The following is a 7,963-nucleotide window of genomic DNA, read 5'->3' as shown; positions in this document are numbered from 1 at the left end:
AGTGTAGCATTGATGGTTTGGTGTGCATAGAGAAAGAAGCAAAGAAATGATGACTACGGAATATTTGCAAAGAATTATATAAATAACTTGACCAAGGACAGCTGCTGATAACCTCTACTATGTCCCACAAACTCCTTTAGAGCGGTGTCATTATGTTCCTCATATCCCAAAGCTGCATGAATATTTTCACATGGTCAAACCTTATCAGTCAACAAATAAATAGTTACTTTCTCTCTGAATTCTATACCCTCAAAATAGGAGAAGCATCTTCATCTGATGCAACGACGAGCTGTGTGGCAATATCAGGATGCCACTGTAAAACTGAGCACCGTCTTGTAACTGAATCTGAAAAGCTGTCAGATCAAATATGATACACCAGGTTATCAAGAATTTTGTTTTCCCATTAAAAAAAAAACAAACCAAAAGATGGTTAATCAATAATTAGCCATCAATTTACCTTATCACTGGCTTTTGCTTCTTTAGATCCCAAACCACTGAAAAAAATTTAGAACATTAGAAAAAACAAATAGGATTCTAACCAACTTATGGTTGAGAACAATGTCTAAAAATTCCAATAATCCTTGCTCACCAGTAGTCCCATTATAAGATGTAGATGCTAAAATGTGCTGGACTTTACTATTCCACGACAAGAATGAAATTTCCCCCTGGCTAGCAGATCCACTACCCTGCACCATAATTATAAAAACTAAGTCACACATCCTAAAAGCTTTACCCCAAAAAAGGGGAAAATAGCGATGAAGGACCGCAGGAGAAAATTAATATCAGTCAAGCACCAGTTGTTGTTAAAATATGAATGGAAAAAATCCTGAATGAACTATTATTAAAACTTGAATGAATATTTGTTGATAAAAGACTAATCCGACAACAAGTATGTATTCAAATTTTAACAAGTAAACCTTTACTGATATAAATTTGCTCCAATAGTCCTTGATTGATATCCAATACCCCAAAAAAAGACAGACATTGAAAGATAGATCACAGATTTATCACATAAAAAGCTGGCATTTCACAGGCACGCACTAAGAGGAAGGAACTCTGACCTTGAGTGGCGGAAAATGGGTGGGCTCCAAAGGATTGGTCAAATCCCATATGCAAATTTCACCATCATCAGCCCCAGACGCAAGAAGATTGGTGCAATAGAATTAAATTCAAGACCTCGAACCTAAGACATCAAATTCAGAGATAGATTTTTTTCACTTTTCAGGAAAATAATTCGTATTCTAGGTGAGAAAGAGCAGTTAGCAACTGCAGGCTCACTCAAAATAGGAAAGAAAACTTACAGGTCCTTTATGCCTTACAAGGTGTGCAACCGAAGCATTTTCATTCACATCCGAACTGAGAAATCCATCAAAAAAGTAAGTTGATTGGAAAGACAGAAGAAAATTTGCACAACCTTCAAATCCAAAAACCACAAAACCCAAACATTCAGGCTTACTAATCATTGGATCAATAATTTAAATCAAATCAAAGAAATCTCCAAAATAGCGATTTTGCACCCTTTAGTTTCCAAAGGCTAATGGCTATCCTTTAATTTCAGGACAACCATAAAATACATTATAATTTGAAAGTACATCATTTTTTAGTTAGCATCAATTAATCAATTAATAGACGTAAAATATAAAAATCAACTTTCACTTGCATCAACCAAAAAGAGACAACCATCCATATATTTGCTCAGTGGAAAATGGAAAACAAATAACATTCAATTCACAACAAATCATATTTAGAATAATTTGCAAACAACGGCGCAAAACTTCAACAATAAATCATTGTTTATAATTTTAATCTGCATCTCTTTTTCTTCCATATGTTCTCACCAAAAAGACCACCAAACCTACCCTTGGAGAAGATGAAAGATTTTTTTCAACATGCACCGTTGAAAAGAAAAATCAATGAACAAACAAAAAGCACAAGAAACTAGAAAGAATTGCCAAAAGAAAATGCATAATATGCTGTATACCAATAGCGGCAATGCAATATCAAACACAATTCCTATTCTAACCGAAAATAACGTGACATCAAGTAATTCTTCAGAAATCAATTCACAACACGGAAGAACATCACAAAACATGAAAATTGCCAATTTTCGAGTTGAACTTAATTAGCATAAAGAGCATATTATCCAATATATCTTTATCCCGTTCCATTTCCTGAATTTCTCAACTTTTAATAAATATCTACTCCATGCATCTAGAGGCCGAGTACTGATCAGTTCATAATCCTTGGAAACCATTCAGCGTGCATCCAGTAACAAACTAACCGACAAAGTTTCAAATTCTCTTAGTTGAACCTCTTCCGGCAGGTCCCCTCATTAAAAAACTAAACCAAAATAAAATAAAGAAAGAAACACACTGAAGACATTCAATTCCAAAAAGGCCGACACAGAAACAAGGCTCTAAAGCTAAACTCAATTACCGGATCAGAGTAAGAGGATTCCAGATGTCAATGTTCCCATCGACCAGTCCACCAGCAATAAGGCCGAGACCAAAACCTTCAGACGCAGGACTGTTCTTCCCCCAAGACAGACGATTGAACCGCTCGGAGCTGGGAAAGTCGACGACCAAAGGCAGTTCCTGATCATCCGACTGGAAATCAAGCTTAAATATTTCGAGATTGGCAGAGGAGCTGAATGACAGATCAACCGCCCCCGCCATGGTTCCGGCCGCCATGTAAGGCGCGTCCGGTGCCAGAGCCACACATGCCGACCGATTCACCCCTTTTATGCACGCCATTGGATTTGGCAAGACCTAATCTCCCCCAACTAAACACAAATTCAAGTGTTCACTCGGCAAAAGAAAAATTGGATCTCAGAGATGGACAATTGCCAAACAATAATTGGGAAGATTTCGATCTGATCTGTGAAATGTTTATGCGAGAGTGCGAAAAAACACTCTCTGTCACGCTTCGCCCTTCTTCCTCCTCCTCCTCCTCCTCCTCCTTGCCTCCGCCTTCTTATTCTTCGCTTCCGTTTCTGTGATTCAATATCAAAGTTTGCATTCACGAGGGTTATGGAAGCGTGTTCGAGCTCATTTTCTGAGTTAATTTCTTCACTTTGTGGGAGACAAAATTAAGGCTTTTGGATCACGAACACAAAGGGAAGGGTAATTTTGTCCTCGATGGACAACTGTCATGGCTGGTGTATAATAGGTGTACATTAGAGAAGCCGCACCAGACCCTATCCCCTTGAGGGAATAACATGCATAGTCAGATGGTCCAATTAGAGCTTGACGTGTAAGACATAATATGCGATTAAGGATTTTTTTTTTTTAAGTTATTTCTTTGGTCCAAATGTGATTAAGGAAGCTCATGGATGGATTTGCAGAAAGAGATTGAATTGTCAACTTCCCCGAGTTTTGTTAATTACATCATTCATTTCCACTTCCCCATTTTCTGATTACAAGAATTGATCACTTTGCGATAAAAATAAAATTGAAAATATTAATAATAATTTAAAAAAATAAATTATATTTGTACTTTTATGCCTTTTTAGTATACCAGTAAATCATATTAAATGAATAGCAGTTGTTATTATTTATAAGTTAAGGATAATATAAACTTGTGTCAAACTTTATTCAATGTACAAAATTAACGTGTTTAATAAAATACTACCTTTATTCCAAAAGTCTTGATCAAAGTTATGGTACATGCATTAAGAAATAATTAATTAATATAAAATATTGCCACATGCTAACTAAAAGTCTAAAGCACACTTATCTTGTGGGATTGCTGGGGCTATTTATCATGCATTACCAATCCTTTCCTTCTCCATTATTTATAGTTAACGGTTGATATTTGGGGTTTTTTATTTATTTTTTTTTTTTTTGGAGGGAGGGGGGTAATGCTAAGCCCGGCTAGCTTGGCAATTCACAAAGATTAGAATTTTTCTAACTTATTTAAAGGCAGCTCACCTCATCTTGCCAAGGGGGGGGGGGGTAACCTACTTAGTTTTCCTTTTTTTTTTTGTCTTTTGTTTTAATTATAATGAGAAAAGCAACTTGTGTTTTATATTTTTTAAGTATAACCCTGTTTCATGGTGGATGCTTGGGTCCTTGATTGAATTTTCATTTTTTAGTCTCTTATCATTAAAAGTTTGCAAGTTTGAAATTTAATCAAAGGTTAAGAGTTATTTTCACCTCTCAACTTTACTCAAAGAGTCACCAAAGACCTTAAACTTAAATATAAGTCAATTATATCCCTCAACGTTAAAAATTTTCTCCTTCATCACCATAATGTTAAAGACATTTGAGATTCGTTAGTCATCAGTAGGTCCCATTATTTTTTAATATTTTTTATCTAGTTAAGGATTATTTTTGCTCCTCAACTTTTTTCAAAGGGTCAATGGACACACTCAACTCAGATATTGTATAATAAAAAAGTATTAAAAACGTAATGTGAGGTCTACTAATAATCAATTAACTATGAGAAAATAGCAAGGTGATAAGAGAAAAGAATCTTTAAAGTTAAGGAACCTAATTGACTCATAGTTGAGTTTGGAGTCTTCAATGACCTTTCGAGTAAAGTTGAAGAGAAAAATTACTCTTAACTTTTAATCAAATAACTTTTTGATAATGTAATAGAACTCAAATTTAATTTAGAAAATGATGTAGTTATTTCATTCAAAAAGTATTTGAAATTGCAAAAAATAAAAAAAGGAAAGTAGATTGACAAGTAATCCTAGTCATCTATGATGGGTTATTAGTCTACTCGGTGGCAGGTCGATTTAGCTTGCTCAACCTAGCCTAAAACCTATAGCAACGTAACTCGTCGGCTAACCCACATTCCTAGTAAATGTGGTAGAGGATTGAGACAAAGACCATGTGTCCCCCTTGCTTTTGTAACATATGCATGAAGCATGATGGAGTCTTGAAGTAAACTAGTTGCAATTGGCAAGGCATACATCATGATGGGGTCTTGAATTTTTGGAATTCAATTCTAATGTTAGAGCATATGTTGCAATTTGTAGAAGGGACGATATGTTTGAGAGTTTATAGATACAAATTTTGCATGTAGGACATAGAAAAGTGGAAGATATATGTACTGTTGTGTCAATTTTAGAGAGGAGGGTCTCACTCAAGGCCCTCAAAACATGAAAATTTGCATTTAAAGCCCAATGTAATCTAAATGACACATTGCAAGCCTAAAGGTCTTTCTTGCAAGTTTTGTTGTTGACAAAAAGATGCATTTGCCCTTACCTCGACAAAATGTTCATGTATGCACAACGCGATATTTATAAATCCTCAACACGATGTTCATGAATATACAACATATCTAATGAACATTAATTTAAAGTATGTTCTTTTAATGAAATTGTGTTATTCATCATACACTTTATGTTGTACAACTGTTGTAGGCCTGTATATGTTTGCTATGTTGAGAATTGATAAATATTGTATTATGCATTTATAGATATTGTGTTGTTCATTATTTGTTTACCTGTACATTTTACTTTAAGTTAAGTCATGTCCATCAAATGTGCTGTGTTTTCATGAATATTATATTAATAATTTATAGACATCATGTTGTGCATACATGAACATTCTGTTAAAATAGAGGCAAATGCTTTTTTTGTCCACAACAAAATTTCCAATAAGAACTCTCGAGCCTACAATGTGTTTTCAAATTCTATTGAGCCATAAATGCAAATTTTTATATTCTAGAGACCCTAAGTGAGATTCTTCCATTTTAAAACTTACGTATATAGGGATTGCTAGGCCTATATATCATGCATTACCAATCATTTCATTCTCCATTAATTATATTTAATGATTTAAGGTTTAAGATTTAAGATTTAGGGTTTACGTCTGATTACTTATTCCTTTCCATGGACTAAATGGGATGAAAGTTAAATGGATCACTACAAAAAAAATTGACTTTAAACAACGACATTACTGCTGAAAATGAAAAGTCGTTGCAATATCACTGCGAGAGCTCTTGTTGCTGATTATATTTGTGACAACAATAAAAGTTACTGCAAAAAATATTCAATCAACAGCGATAAATGTCTCTACAAAAAAGAAAATTTGTTACCATAAAAGCATAATTATTGTTGAAAGTTGAGAATTGGCGGTGATGAATGTCACCGTAGTATACATCAGTAGCAACCTTTGTCGTCACAGAAACTATTAATCAACAGTAATAAAAAAGTTGCCACTGAATAGTAATACTAGTTTACTTAGTCACATGGTGCCATGTTAGTAATACTAGTTTACTTAGTCACATGTCACCATGTCACCCTTCACATGGCGCCCACGTCGCTCCTCCATGTGTCGCCCCCTACCTCACACCACATGTTATCGCGTCACTAATTTATATTCTCATTTCACAAATTGCATTCTCAAAGGTTTGAAATTATGACTTCCTTCTTTTGTTTCCCACCATTTTGCCATTGAACTAGAATACACCTATTGTCTATTATTGCATAATTATATATATATATATATATATATGTTAAACTAAACAAACACACTATATCTTAAATATTGAATATTATAAAATTTCATTACTATTATTTAATACTTTAATTTAATTCTTTTAATTTATTAAAATTGGAAATTATATCATTTATTTTGTCTAAAGTAAACTATAAATATAATTGATATAATATCATTTATATCATTTATTTTAATTTTTTCACTTCTTGAGGTTATTGTATTATTTATTTTAATATTCATATTTATAATTATAATGTAAAAACATCTAAGAATAAATAATAAAAATCTAGATGATGATACATTAGGTCATAATTATTTATTTTTCTAGCTTGTTTTATTTAAAATTAACATTAACTCTTAAGTAATGTAATTGGCTTGTTTTTACATTATGTTTTACATTTTTAATTAGTTTTCATTTTTAAATTATAATTTTATAAGGAAATTATATACTATATTATCTATTTTTTTTATATTTATGTTGCAAGATATCATCAAACAAAAAAAAAAAATTACATAGCATCACATACATAGATCTATCTCATATATTATAAAAGTTAAAAGTAGAATTTTAGAATATCTCATTTATTTTCTTTTCACCTTCCTCTTCCCTATCATTAAATATTATATTGGAGACATTTAAACTTGCATCAAGCTTCAAATGCACCGATATTAAATGTAGAATTTAAATTAAAAAATTAGATTACATGAAATAGTATTCTATGAATGAAGAAATTTAATGATCACATGTCAAATTATTATAAACAAGTAGTGTTATTATTTAAAATATTAATTTAATCATAAAACATTTAAAAATAGAGACTCATTACTACATTATATGCATTTAAAATTAAAATATCAAACATTAGGCTTTTGAATGAATTTATCACTTCACATAGGGGTATACATTGGTCAATTCAATTAGGTTCAATATTAATTGACCAAAACCAATTAACTAAACTAGCCTAAAAGTTAGACTGAATCAAACTAAACATTACTTGATAACAAAAATTAATGTAAAATAATACGGTTTGATTCAATTCTTAAGTCCAACTCATTGGCATTAAAAAATACCTTAACCTTATCTTAAAATAATTTTATTATTTTAAAGTTACAATTTTAACCATAAAATATATTAAATGAAAACTCATTATGTTATTTTATATATTCAATTTATAAAATTACAATAATACAACAAAATTAATGTCTTAAAATATTAAATGTTGAATTAAATAAAAAATAAAAAATTATGATGATAATATAAATGTTGTCGTTGAAAGTCTCACTTTTTATGGTGACTCTAAAAATTCGTCGTTGATTGTAAACTTTTAGCGAAAACTCAAACTTTCAGTGGTGACAAGTATTTGTCGCTGTTGAAAATTTAACAATCAGTGGTAATTATATATTGTCATCACAAAGTGTTTATTTTTAACAGTGACTCTAGAAAGTAGATGCTAAAAGTCTTTTTTTTTTGTCGTGGATTAATAATGACTTGTTAAATGAGGACTGATATA

The 7,963-nt window shown here is 31.7% G+C and overlaps 1 long non-coding RNA gene across 1 annotated transcript; it reads right to left on the bottom strand.

The window, feature by feature from the left end:
* Window positions 1-122: 122 nt before the first annotated feature.
* LOC129298503 (uncharacterized) lies at window positions 123-3,084 on the bottom strand. Its single transcript, XR_008590366.1, has 7 exons — window positions 2,437-3,084; window positions 1,302-1,356; window positions 1,062-1,183; window positions 590-686; window positions 458-494; window positions 248-353; window positions 123-172 (listed from the first exon to the last, which is right to left on the bottom strand). It is a non-coding gene; the product is annotated as an uncharacterized LOC129298503 (long non-coding RNA).
* Window positions 3,085-7,963: the final 4,879 nt, after the last annotated feature.

The sequence above is a fragment of the Prosopis cineraria genome, unplaced genomic scaffold, assembly GCF_029017545.1.
Source record: "Prosopis cineraria cultivar Desert tree isolate PC_DT_omini unplaced genomic scaffold, ASM2901754v1 PC832, whole genome shotgun sequence".
Lineage (NCBI taxonomy): Eukaryota > Viridiplantae > Streptophyta > Magnoliopsida > Fabales > Fabaceae > Prosopis > Prosopis cineraria.
This window is presented reverse-complemented; position numbering and strand designations above follow the sequence as displayed.